The sequence below is a fragment of the Nannospalax galili genome, unplaced genomic scaffold (genome assembly GCF_000622305.1).
Source record: "Nannospalax galili isolate Female #2095 unplaced genomic scaffold, S.galili_v1.0 scaffold447, whole genome shotgun sequence".
NCBI classification, from domain to species: Eukaryota; Metazoa; Chordata; class Mammalia; order Rodentia; family Spalacidae; genus Nannospalax; species Nannospalax galili.
This window is the reverse complement of record NW_008355650.1, coordinates 372,920-385,158: the sequence shown is the minus strand read 5'-3', so window position 1 is coordinate 385,158 and position 12,239 is coordinate 372,920.

The window sequence follows — 12,239 nt, the reverse complement described above, 5'->3', positions numbered from 1 at the left end:
GGGGGGGGTCAGAGTGGAGAAGAGACAAAAGAAAACCCGGGGAGGGGGGTCCCATGGGCGGGAGCAGGAAGCCCTGGACGGGACAAGGCGGCGGGAAGTGACAGGGGTAGCCTGGAGAAGGGCGAGGGAGTGCCTGTGTATCCACTTCTCGCGCCCCCAGGATTGCAGCGACCAGCTCTGGCCTTGGGGTTGTCCCCACTGCTAAGCCGCCCAGGGTTCCCCACTGCCCTCGGGGCTCTGGTCTCAAGAGATCCAGTCCCCTGATTTCCCTAGAATATCCCTTTCACCACTGCAAGGCCGCAGGGGGTTTGGAAGACAGAGTCCAAGTTAGACCTCGGGTGCCCCGGGTCGCTCCCATAGGGCCGCTGCACCTGCTAAAAGTGGGCGCCCCACGAGCGCGCCGGCGAATGAGCCTCCCCACCCACGGAGGCCTAGGACAACCAGATGGCCTTTAAATGGGGGGGGGGGTTCCTCTGGGGATCAGAGTGAGATGGCGTCCCAGGACCTTGTCCCACCGGTATGCCCAGTCCTTGTGCTACGCTGGGGTGGGGACGTGGTGAGTGGCCACCAGGTCACAGAGCACATTGGAAGTACCCCTTGTCATCAGCAGTGTCTTAGGACGTGGAGGTCCTCAGTCCAGGACCCCTCCTGCCCCTCTTTCCTGGAACCTGCTCCTCAGTGCACCAGTGATCCTTTGTGTGAGAACTGGAATACTTTTTGTATCTTTTAACTTAATAGATTTTTTTTTTTTTTGTCATCGAAGAGTTTCAGGGGATAAAATGTTCCCATATTAAGATTTTGGGCAATATTTAACTCCAGTTAAGGGCAGATGATAGAGGAAGAAATCACTAACTTTACACACAGGATTAAAAAACCTTGACTCCAATCTGGTAGGGCAAAGAATATTAAGGCACTGGGCCCAATAAGGTGTCAGGCCAGGCTATTTTAGTACATTAATGTAGGAGGGATTTTTTTTTTTTTTTTTTTTTTTTTTTAAGAGCAGGATAGGTGCTTTAAGATGGATATCTTCTTCCTGGGAGTTCACTGAGAAAGTTTGATAAGGTGTATATATACCTTAAAAGTGTTCATCTATTGGGCCACAAGTTCTGTTTGATTGACTCTCCATGCAGTCCCAGCTGGCCTGGGACTGGCCATGTAGACAGAACAGAGCTAGCCTGGATTGAGCTAGCCTGCCCCCCCCCCCCCCCCCCCCCAGTGCTGGTGTTAGAGGCCTGGGCACAGTGCCCGGTTCTAAAGACACTTTTTGCAGTGAGAATGAAACTATGTAATCACAGAAAAGCAAGCAGAGCAGTGGTGGAAAGGCATGCAGCTAATAAAAATACATTTACAGAGCTTTTCTGTTTTGTTTTCTATTTGTTTTCCCTCCCCGTTCTGGGGATAGTACCCAGGGCCTCTACAGACTGTAGGAAAATGTTTAACATATAAGGTTGAAAAGTCCAAGAAGTGGGCTTTTGAGCACAGGAGTTACTTAGGATTTAAAAGAACATTTTGTTACATTGATTTATGTATGTACCTGGGCATGAATGTGGCAAGGCAGGCATGCTTGTGGAGGTCAGAGGCCCACCTGTGGGAGTGATTCTCTCCCTCCACCACATGGGTTCTGGGCTGAGGTTGTCAGGCTGGCAAGTGTCTTGACCCACTGAGTCATCTCAAGAGCCCTGGTTACTAAGGCTTTTGAGAGACCTTAAAGATATTTTGTAAGCTGGGCCTGGTAGTGCACATCTTTAATCGCAGCACTCGGGAGGTAGAGACAGGTGGATCTATGTGAGATGGAGGCCAGCCTGATCTACATAGTAACTTCCAGGCCAGCTGAGGCTATAGGGAAACCCTGTCTCAAAAAGACTCCCCCCCAATTTTTTTCTAAATTTTCAACAGTGAATATATTACTTTTTATTGTGGCAAAATAAAATGCAAATGAACCATTTTAGCCATTTTCAAATGTACACATAAGTGACATTAAGCATGTTCCATCCTGTCATCTCCAGACCCCTTCATCATCCCGCACTGAGACTCTGTCCCCATTGAATAACTGGGGGGAGGGTCTCCTCCACCCTCAGCCCTTGATAACCACCACTCAAATAATTAATGTAAATGACATGCTGTCCAAGAGGTAGAGTACAACTGATAACATCCATAACTATGTGTGCTTTTAAAAAATGTATTTATTATTATTGTGTGTAAGTGCCATGGAACTTATGTAGGGGTCAGAGAAGAGCTTTGTGGAGTCTGCTCTCTCCTTCCACCTTTATGTGAGTACCAGGGATCAAACTCAGGTTGTCAGGCTTGCATCATTGGTAGTGCATTTACCTGTGGAGCCATATCGCCAGTCCAACTATGTGTGCTTTTAATAAAAGTGATTCATTGATAAGATAAAATGAGGGGGTTTTGTTTCATTTCTCTCTCTCTCTCCCTCTGTCTCTCTCTCTCTCTCTCTCTCTCTCTCTCTCTCTCTCTCTCTCATTCAATATATATACACAACAATTAAATATACAGCATAGGCATACCTCTACATATACTTGAAAACATGTATGGGCACCAGCACACACATACACAGAGACACATTTCTCTCTCTCTCTCTCTCTCTCTCTCTCTCTCTCTCTCTCTCTCATTCAACCTATAAATACAGGAATTAAAAATACAGACTAGGACTGGGGTGTAGCTCAGCGGCAGATTGCCTGGCATGCAAGAGGCCTCAGGTTGACCCTGGGTTGGATCCTCAGTCCTAGGAGACAAACAAATGTATTATAATGGAAGAAACAATTTTACTGAAGTAGCTGGGAATTTAAAGGGGAGAAAGCTAGTCCTATGAGTGCGGATTTGACCCAACAGGATCCGCCCACCTATCTTTCTCCATAAAATTTTTCCTTATCGCCATCACATTCCTTCTATTTAACCTAGAAATTGCACTTCTTTTACCCATCCAACCTTTTCTGTTACAGAACATAATAACTTCTCAAACTTTGAGTTGGGGCAGATCTTCAGGCAAGAGGAAGTAATTTGGGAGAAGAGCTAGAAAGTTCACTAGGCCCTTAGTTTATAATCTGCGGAACCCGCAGACTTCATCCCTACCTTGGGAGATGATGTAGGAAATAAATGAAGATCCTATTTCTTTCATTAAAAATTCTTTTTCATGGTGCTGACTTTCAGCAAGTACTTGGAGACAAAGAGTTTAGATGTCAATCTAAGGGTTTCCGGCAAGCCTAGGAGGATACCAAAAGTCAAAACATCTAGGAGGGCAGAATATTTTTACATAAACAGTGTTGAAGACCAACAGGGAATGATCATTTCCTTTCCTTCTGTTTAGCTCAGCCTTGCTTCCTGTAATCTGCTTCTGCAGATTAAAACAGCCTTCTGCAACTCTGGGAGCTGTTTTAGAAGTTACAAGACACGTTATTATGAATCTTCGTGTTATTTTGTAAAGAACTTTTTTTTTCCACTGCTGAGAATCAAATTTAAGGTCTCATATGTGCCAGGTGAGTGCCTTACCGCTGAGTGACGCACTGAGCTCAAGATTTAAAAAAATTGGGGGCTGGAGAGATAGCTTAGTGTTAAGAGCACTGGTTGCTCTTACAAAGAACCTGGGTTCGATTCCTAGCACCCACATGGCTATTAACAACCATCTGGAACTCCAGCTCCAGGGGATCCAATGCCCTCTTTTGACCTCCTGAGACATTGGATGACATGGGTGCACTTACACACATGCAGAAAACACACTCATACATAAATAATAAAAATAATTTTAAAAGATTTAAAAATTTAATTACATATATCTACTTATTGTGGGGAGGGAGCACATATGTCACTGCCCTTGTGTGGAGGTAGAGGAACATGTTTGGGAGTCAGTTCTCTCATTCCATGATGTGGGTGCCTGATTGAACTCAGGTTGTCCAGCTTTGTAGCAAGTGCCTTTATCCACTGAATCATCCCTCCGGACCTCAAGATTTTTAAAAAACATTTTATTTATTTTTTAAAAATATTTTATTATTATTATTATTTTATGGTTATGAGTATATTGCCTGCATGTTTGTGAGTGCACCCGTGTCATGCAATGCCGTGGAGGTCAGAAGAGGGCTTCTGATTCCCCTGGAACTGAAGTTAAGGATGGTTCGTAGCTGCCATGTGGGTGCTAGGAATCGAACCCGGGTCCTCTGCAAGAGCTGAGCCATCTCTCCAATCCAAAGTTAATTTTTTGAAAAATTAAACTTTGCTTTTGTTGATTTTTCTCAATTTTCTATTTTAATTTTTTCACTTACCATTTCCTTCCTACTGATTTTGGTTATATAGCAGCCAGGCATGGTGGTGCATGCCTTTAATCCCAGCACTCAGGAAGCAAAGACAGGCAGATCTTTGAGTTCAAGGCCAGCCTGGTCTACATAGTGACTTCCAGGATGGCGGGGGCTATAGGGAGACCCTGTCTCAAAAAGACCAAAAAAAAAAGCCTTGGGGCTGGAGAGATGACTCAGTGGTTAAGAGCACTTACTGCTCTTTCAGAGGACCCAAGCTCAATTCCCAGCACCCATATGGCAACTATGAGATGTCCTTCTGACCATGACATGGTGCACACACATACATGCAGCCAGTACACTCATACTCATAAAATAAAAAAACAATAATAAAAAGAAAATAAAAAAAAAATAGCCGGGCATGGTGGCACACGCCTTTAATCCCAGCACTTAGGAGGCAGAGGCAGGCAGATCTCTGTGAGTTCAGGGCCAGCCTGGTCTACATAGTGAGTTCCAGGACAGCTGGGGCTATAGGGAGATCCTGTCTCAAAAAGTCAAAAAAAAAGTGTTATTTGTGCACCATGGGAATAAGAAACATATTTTTGTATGGAAGAGGACATGGTGAACAGGACACGGTGATGGAGGTCATGGTGAGGAGGACACGGTGAGGAGGACATGGTGAGGAGGTCATGGTGAGGAGGACACGGTGAGGAGGACATGGTGAGGAGGTCATGGTGAGGAGGACACGGTGAGGAGGACATGGTGAGGAGGTCATGGTGAGGAGGACACGGTGAGGAGGACATGGTGAGGAGGTCATGGTGAGGAGGACACGGTGAGGAGGAGGACACGGTGAGGAGGAGGACATGGGGAAGAGGACACGGTGAGGAGGACACGGTGAGGAGGAGGACACGGTGAGGAGGATACGGTGAGGAGGACACGGTGAGGAGGACACGGTGAGGAGGAGGACACGGTGAGGAGGAGGACATGGTGAAGAGGACATGGTGAGGAGGACATGGTGAAGAGGACACGGTGAGGAGGACACGGTGAGGAGGACACGGTGAGGAGGAGGACATGGTGAGGAGGACACGGTGAGGAGGACACGGTGAGGAGGAGGACATGCTGAGGAGGACACGATGAGGAGGACACGGTGAAGAGGAGGACATGGTGAGGAGGACACGGTGAGGAGGACATGGTGAAGAGGACACAGTGAGGAGGACACGGTGAAGAGGAGGACACGGTGACGAGGACATGGTGAGGAGGAGGACACGGTGAAGAGGACACGGTGAGGAGGACATGGCGAAGAGGACACGGTGAGGAGGACACGGTGAGGAGGAGGACATGGTGAAGAGGACACGGTGAGGAGGACATGGTGAAGAGGACATGGTGAGGAGGACATGGTGAAGAGGACATGGTGAGGAGGACATGGTGAAGAGGACATGGTGAGGAGGACATGGTGAAGAGGACATGGTGAGGAGGACATGGTGAAGAGGACATGGTGAGGAGGACATGGTGAAGAGGACATGGTGAGGAGGACATGGTGAAGAGGACATGGTGAGGAGGACATGGTGAAGAGGACATGGTGAGGAGGACATGGTGAAGAGGACATGGTGAGGAGGACATGGTGAAGAGGACATGGTGAGGAGGACATGGTGAAGAGGACATGGTGAGGAGGACATGGTGAAGAGGACATGGTGAGGAGGACATGGTGAAGAGGACATGGTGAGGAGGACATGGTGAAGAGGACATGGTGAGGAGGACATGGTGAAGAGGACATGGTGAGGAGGACATGGTGAAGAGGACATGGTGAGGAGGACATGGTGAAGAGGACATGGTGAGGAGGACATGGTGAAGAGGACATGGTGAGGAGGACATGGTGAAGAGGACATGGTGAGGAGGACATGGTGAAGAGGACATGGTGAGGAGGACATGGTGAAGAGGACATGGTGAGGAGGACATGGTGAAGAGGACATGGTGAGGAGGACATGGTGAAGAGGACATGGTGAGGAGGACATGGTGAAGAGGACATGGTGAGGAGGACATGGTGAAGAGGACATGGTGAGGAGGACATGGTGAAGAGGACATGGTGAGGAGGACATGGTGAAGAGGACATGGTGAGGAGGACATGGTGAAGAGGACATGGTGAGGAGGACATGGTGAAGAGGACATGGTGAGGAGGACATGGTGAAGAGGACATGGTGAGGAGGACATGGTGAAGAGGACATGGTGAGGAGGACATGGTGAAGAGGACATGGTGAGGAGGACATGGTGAAGAGGACATGGTGAGGAGGACATGGTGAAGAGGACATGGTGAGGAGGACATGGTGAAGAGGACATGGTGAGGAGGACATGGTGAAGAGGACATGGTGAGGAGGACATGGTGAAGAGGACATGGTGAGGAGGACATGGTGAAGAGGACATGGTGAGGAGGACATGGTGAAGAGGACATGGTGAGGAGGACATGGTGAAGAGGACATGGTGAGGAGGACATGGTGAAGAGGACATGGTGAGGAGGACATGGTGAAGAGGACATGGTGAGGAGGACATGGTGAAGAGGACATGGTGAGGAGGACATGGTGAAGAGGACATGGTGAGGAGGACATGGTGAAGAGGACATGGTGAGGAGGACATGGTGAAGAGGACATGGTGAGGAGGACATGGTGAAGAGGACATGGTGAGGAGGACATGGTGAAGAGGACATGGTGAGGAGGACATGGTGAAGAGGACATGGTGAGGAGGACATGGTGAAGAGGACATGGTGAGGAGGACATGGTGAAGAGGACATGGTGAGGAGGACATGGTGAAGAGGACATGGTGAGGAGGACATGGTGAAGAGGACATGGTGAGGAGGACATGGTGAAGAGGACATGGTGAGGAGGACATGGTGAAGAGGACATGGTGAGGAGGACATGGTGAAGAGGACATGGTGAGGAGGACATGGTGAAGAGGACATGGTGAGGAGGACATGGTGAAGAGGACATGGTGAGGAGGACATGGTGAAGAGGACATGGTGAGGAGGACATGGTGAAGAGGACATGGTGAGGAGGACATGGTGAAGAGGACATGGTGAGGAGGACATGGTGAAGAGGACATGGTGAGGAGGACATGGTGAAGAGGACATGGTGAGGAGGACATGGTGAAGAGGACATGGTGAGGAGGACATGGTGAAGAGGACATGGTGAGGAGGACATGGTGAAGAGGACATGGTGAGGAGGACATGGTGAAGAGGACATGGTGAGGAGGACATGGTGAAGAGGACATGGTGAGGAGGACATGGTGAAGAGGACATGGTGAGGAGGACATGGTGAAGAGGACATGGTGAGGAGGACATGGTGAAGAGGACATGGTGAGGAGGACATGGTGAAGAGGACATGGTGAGGAGGACATGGTGAAGAGGACATGGTGAGGAGGACATGGTGAAGAGGACATGGTGAGGAGGACATGGTGAAGAGGACATGGTGAGGAGGACATGGTGAAGAGGACATGGTGAGGAGGACATGGTGAAGAGGACATGGTGAGGAGGACATGGTGAAGAGGACATGGTGAGGAGGACATGGTGAAGAGGACATGGTGAGGAGGACATGGTGAAGAGGACATGGTGAGGAGGACATGGTGAAGAGGACATGGTGAGGAGGACATGGTGAAGAGGACATGGTGAGGAGGACATGGTGAAGAGGACATGGTGAGGAGGACATGGTGAAGAGGACATGGTGAGGAGGACATGGTGAAGAGGACATGGTGAGGAGGACATGGTGAAGAGGACATGGTGAGGAGGACACGGTGAGGAGGAGGACACGGTGAGGAGGAGGACATGGTGAGGAGGACACGGTGAGGAGGAGGACACGGTGAGGAGGAGGACATGGTGAGGAGGACACGGTGAGGAGGAGGACACGGTGAGGAGGAGGACATGGTGAGGAGGACACGGTGAGGAGGAGGACACGGTGAGGAGGGTACGGTGAGGAGGACACGGTGAGGAGGAGGACATGGTGAAGAGGACACGGTGAGGAGGACATGGTGAGGAGGACACGGTGAGGAGGACACGGTGAGGAGGAGGACATGGTGAAGAGGACACGGTGAGGAGGACATGGTGAAGAGGACATGGTGAAGAGGACACGGTGAGGAGGACACGGTGAGGAGGACATGGTGAAGAGGACACGGTGAAGAAGAGGACATGGTGAAGACTACTGACCAGGCAACTACATGGCGGGGGGTGGTGTGGGTGAGCAGGGAAACAGCGGCAGAGGAGGGACTTGCCTGGGGCTGAATTCAAACTTATATTATTTCAGAATACGGTGAGCTGCGGCACCATTTTAGGAGCCTGCCAAGAACCTAACCATTTTAGCATTAAAATTTTTATGTGACTTTATTCTTTAAAACTGGGGGACTGGAGAGATGGCTCTGCAGTTAAGAGCACTAGCTGCTTTTCCAGAGGACCCTGGTTCAGTTCCCAGTAACCACATGGCAGCTCACAACCTTCTGTAACTCCATAACTCCAGTTCCAGGAGATCTGACGCCCTCTTCCAGTCTCCATGAGTTGGCACAATGTGGTGCACTTATATACATGCAGGCAAAACACTCATACGCATAAAAATAAATAAACTGTGATAAAGTACATAAAACTTAAAATTTTCTGTCCTAACCATTTTAAGGGTACAGTGTGGTGACATTGAGAATATTGATATCTTTGTGCCTCTCTGTCATCTAGCCCCAGAAATTTTCATCTTGGAATACTAAAACTTTTATGCTTTGGTTTGTTTTTTGAGACGGGGTCTCTCTGATGCCCAGCTGGCCAGGACCCCTATGTAGGCCTGGCTGGCCTCAGTCTCACAGAGATCTGTCTACCTCTGCCTCCTGAGTGTTGGTATTAAATAAAGGTGTGCTCCACCAGGCAGAATATTGACACTTCTTAAGCAATAATTTATGCTGTCGTTTGAATGTGAAATGTCCCCCCTAGGCTCACATTGGAACACTTCATCCCCCTCAGGCAGTGCTGTTTTGGAATGTTGTGGAACCCTGAGGAGTCAGTCTTGCTGGAGGAACTGAGTCAGTGGGGGCAGGACTTGAGATCTTATAGATTTACCCTACTTCTTGTGTGTTCACAGCTTCCTGGCTTTAGACAATGTCACTAACTGCCATGCCTTTGCAAACTGTAAGCCAAAACAAACCCCTTCTCCCTGAAGTTGCTTCTTGCCTGGCACTGCCCACAGAAATAAAATATCTGATACAACTCCCATCTCCCCTTCCCACTTGGCCTCTGGCACCTGCCATTCTCTGTGTCTCTGAATTTGATTAGCTTAGGTTTAAGCAATTACTCATGTAAGAGGAATCACAAAGTATTTGCCTTATGTGACTGGATTATATTATTTAGTACGGTGTCCTTAAAGTTCATCATGTTGCAACATGTGTCACAATTTCCTTCCTTTAAATTTTTTTTTAGATTTATTTATTTACTCGTTGGTAGGGTATGTATGTGCTGCCATGTGCACGGAGGTCAGGGCACAATTGGCATGAATCAGTTCTGTTTCTGCCATGTGGCTCTCAGGGATTGAACTCAGGTTGTCAGTCTTGGTGGTAAGCACCTCTACCTGCTGAGCAACCTCACTGGTTCCATTTCCTGCCTTTTTACTGTTCTTCTATAGGTTCATTATTGTGTTGACTAGCTTTAGTGTCAACTTGACACACCTGGGTGGAGGGAGCCTCAATTGGGGAATTGCCTCTATTGGACTGGCCTATGGCCATGTCTGAGGGGCATCTTCTTGATGAGTGATGTGGGAGGGCCCAGCCCACTGTGGGTGGTGCCACCCCTGGGCAGGTGGGCCTGTGTTGGATAAGAAAGCAGACTGAGCAAGGGCCAGGGAGCAAGCCAGTAAGCAGCATTCCTCCATGGCCTGTGCTCCAGCTCCTGTCTCCAGGTTTCTGCCCTGAGTTCCTACCTTGGGCTCCCTGATAAACTGTGACCCGGGAGATGTAAGATAAATAAACCCTTTCCTCCCCAAGTTGGTTGTGGTCAGAGTGTTTTGTCACAGCAATGGAGAACAAACTAGGACAATTATGTAATCTACATTTTTATTATCTGCCTTTGGATGGGTGTTCTAGTTTATTTCTCCATTGCTGTGACAAAATACTCTGACGAATACCAACTTGAGAGCTGAAAGGGTTTATTCAGCCTACATATCCAGGGTCACTGTTCCCCTCTGAGAGAGCCCAAGGAAGGAACTCAGGGCAGGAACCTGGAGACAGGAGCTGGAGCACAGGCCATGGAGGAGCACTGCTTACTGGCTTGCTCTCCTGGCTTGTGCTCAACCTGCTTTCTTATACAACACAGGCTCATCCGCCCAGGGGTGGCCCTCCCACATCACTCAATAATCAAGAAGATGCCCCACAGACATGGCCACAGGCCAGTCCAATGGAAGAAATTCCCCAATTGAGGTTCTCTCAACCCAGGTGTGTCAAGTTGACACTAAAGCTATCCAGCACAGGTGGGTATCAATCAACCTATTTTAGGTACAGAAAGTTGCAGTAAGCTTTCCACATCCCTCATAACACTTACAGCCAATATACAACAAGGCAGGCTAACAAGGGAAAGGCTTAGTAGAGCTACTTGATATGGAAGCATTCAGAAATGGAGACTCGATGACTCCAGGAGGACTTTCTAGTTGTGTGGTAGGGTTGAGTGAAGCATGGATGTAGAAATGTTATTGAGTAGGTGGGTCTGACTTAATGAACACAGAGAGGGAAAGCTTAGCAAGGGCTGTCTGTCCAGAGTCAGTCTTCTGGAACTCTCCTCCTAGGTACAGAGAAGAACCTGTCTGGAAGGAGAGTCCTGTGGTCTGTATCATACAAGGCAGGCCAGGGGCTTTCTCCATGGCCAGCTCTTTGGGGGAGAGAGGGGAGCAGGAGAGAGGAAGACAGGAGAGGCATCCCAGTCCTGGTGTTAGAGTAGCAAGTAGCTCCACAAATTAACTAGTGAGGACCATAAAATCTCTAGTCCATCTGTTGGATAGTTTATCCACCTTTCCAGTTTCACTGGTCAATCACCTGCTCATAGCACCACCCCTAGGAAGGCGGGTTCACCTTAAGTCATGCTAAATAGATGGGAGGAATACCTAGTGCGTTAGTGAGATAGTGAACTTTTCCTGCCCGGAGTCCCACCTTCCAGTACAGAGCTTCTGGACCCGGCCACAGACACACAGGTCTCTGTATCCCTTTTCTAAACATGTTTTCTTTAATGCTTTGGGCTGAGCTAGCATCTTACATTTCTTTCCTTTTTCACTAAAGCTTCCTTCTCCCAGCCATGTGGCTGCCAGTCAGTCATGTGCCTTGACCTCCATGCAGGCTCTAAACCCGCCTGGCTTCATGGAATGCTTTCTCCCCGCCATTCTCCTCCTCAGGGGAGTTGTCAAGAGTACCAGCTTGCCTGCCCTGAGGGTTTTTCTTTAAAATTCGAATAAAATGGTCCTACAAGCTTCCATTTAGGTCCATTCTTAAATTCTTTTAAGAATGAGTCTAAGGACCTTCTAGGGGATGCTCTTTCTCCCTGTTTTGCTGGGGCTGCTCCAGAACCTTCTAATTTCCTGTATGTCAAAAGATTCCTGTTAGGATTTTGTGGTGGCTTGAACAGGTGTCCCCCATAGACTTCAAGTAATTGAATACTTGGTCCCCAGTTCCTGGTGCTGGTGGGGAGGGTCATGGCACCTTTAGGTCGTGTGGCCATGCTGGAGGAAGCATGTCACTGGGGTGGGCTTTGAGAGTTCCCAGCCATTTCCCATTGCCAGGTTTGCTCTCTGCTTCCTGCACCTGTTTAAAGATGTGAACATTCGGCTTTCTGCTCTGGCTGCCTCCTGCCATGCCTCCCTATCGCGATGGACTCTTCAATCTCTGGAACTGTAGGCAAAATAAACTGTTTCTTTTATAAGTGGCCTTGGTCATGGTGTTTTATCACAGCAACAGAAAAGTCTAATACAAATTTGAATCTAAAATATCCCCAATAGGCCCATG